The following is a 2,284-nucleotide window of genomic DNA, read 5'->3' on the forward strand; positions in this document are numbered from 1 at the left end:
TGACAAAGGACATTTTTTAATAATAAAGCATTAATTCATCATAAAGATATAACAACTATAAATATGAGAGGGACCTTGCTCCCCTCAAAAAAATAAATTATTTTTTGGAGGGTGGCCCCTTTTAGTACAGGCTTCCCCTGTGACGTTGGTATTCTAGAAACTCATTGGTGTACCAGCTAGCATTGTTGTGAGAGGCTGCATTTGTCTTCAGTGAATTTTATTTGGAGATTCTTTCAATGCATTTGCCTATTTCACGGTGGATGGTTCACACAAAAATCCTGCCTGTACCACATTTGAGTGTTCAGCAGTTTTTGACCAAAACCAGCAGAAGTCCTGTGGCCCACCCTCCTTATTCACCCAATCTTGCCCCAAAGATTTTTTGTTGTTGTTACCCCAAGTGAACAAAGTCCTCAAAAGGAAACGTTTTGCTATTGTGGAAGAGATGAAACAAAAAACAACAGAAGCACTGAAAGGCATCAAAATTGACAAGCTCGAAAACTGTTTTGAGCAGTGGAAAAAGCATCTCAATAGGTGTATTGCATCAAAGAGTACTCTAAAGATGACTAAAGTTCAAACATGTAAGAATAAATAATTTTTTATAAATAAACTTCTGGTTTTTGGGTGTCCTCCCTCATATATTTGTAGCCAGCATTTTAGCATATAAATATACACATCTATTATATGACCTGTAGAGAGGGATAGATTGCAATACAATAATAGTAGTTGACTTCAATATTCTACTTTCAATAGTGAACAAATTAACCAGGCAGAAAATTAATAGATGAACTTCACAGATATAGACAGAACTTTTAATCTGCAACATAATTCACATTCTTTTTAAGTGTGCGTGGAACATTCTACAGGATAGAGTATATATTAGGCCACAAGACAATTCTTAGCAAATTTAAGAAGATTGGAGTCATATCAAGTACTTTGAACACAGTGGTATAAAACTGAAAATCATTAACTAAAGAAATTTTAGAAAATTCACAAATACATGGAGATTAAACATGTTCCTAAATACCAAGTGACTCAAGACAGAAATTAAAAGTAAAATTAAAAAATCTGGAGACAAGCAAAGAATAACACACAACAGAGCAAAATGGGATTTAGTAAAAGCAGTTCTGTGTAGAAAGCTTAAGCAATAAATGCCTACATCAAAAAAGAAAATCTCAAGTATGCAAATGAATGTACACCACAAGAAAAAAGTAATATGAAGAAACAAACCAAGCCCAATGTTATCAGAACAAAAAAATAATGAAAATCAGAACAAAAAAATGAAATATAAACTTGAAAAACAATAGAAAAATGAACACATCTAACAGTTTTTTTTAAAAAAGATAAACAAAATTGACAAATGTTTAACTAGATTAGCTGAAAAAAGAAGATTCATTCTTTTGAGACGTGTTTATTCATACAGTTTGCCCACTTTGTAATGGGGCTGTTTGTTTTTTTTCTTTTTGGCACATATGAGTTCCTTATAGATCCTAGATGTTTGGCCTTTGTCAGATATACAGAGCAGTCAGCAGATTCATGAAGAAATTCTCAGCCCCACTAATTATCAAAGAAATGCAAATTAAAACCACACTGATATACCACCTAACTTCAGTCAGGTGGCAATCATCAATAGCTCAAAAACAACATATGCTAGAGAGGATGCAGGGGAAAAGGTAATACTTCTATACTGTTGGTGGGAGTGTAAACTAACACAACCTTTGTGGAAAACAGCTTGGTGATTCCCAAAAGATCTAAAAATCGACCTTTCACACCACCCCGCAATCCCCCTACTGGGAATATACCCGGAGGAACTCAAATCACTCTATGAAAAAGATATCTGCCCAGGTATGCTTATTGTAGCATTGTTCACAATAGCAAAAGCATGGAAGTAACTGTGCTGCCCCTGGAAAAAGGACTGAATAAAAAATCGTGGTACATATACACGATGGAATATTACACAGCCATAAGAAGAACAAAATTATGAGCTTCATAGCAATTTGGATGGACTTAGCATCTAAAATACTGAGTGATCTATCACAGAAACAAAGACCTGAATATCACAAGTTCTTACTCATAAGCTGGCCTTGAGCAATTATTGTAATAGTATAAGGAAAGGACTAGCAACAATAGGAAACTGCTGGGGGGGGGGAGGGATTGGCAGTAGTGAGAAAATCTGGGGGGGGAGAGAACCTCATCAACAAGGATACCTGCATAATGAACATTTATATACCTAACTCTGAACTGTACTCCAATCTTTAAAATTAAAAATAAAAAAACTATTTCAGTT

Source organism: Carlito syrichta, unplaced genomic scaffold (genome assembly GCF_000164805.1).
Source record: "Carlito syrichta isolate Samal-C Ts95f unplaced genomic scaffold, Tarsius_syrichta-2.0.1 Scaffold304600, whole genome shotgun sequence".
NCBI lineage: Eukaryota > Metazoa > Chordata > Mammalia > Primates > Tarsiidae > Carlito > Carlito syrichta.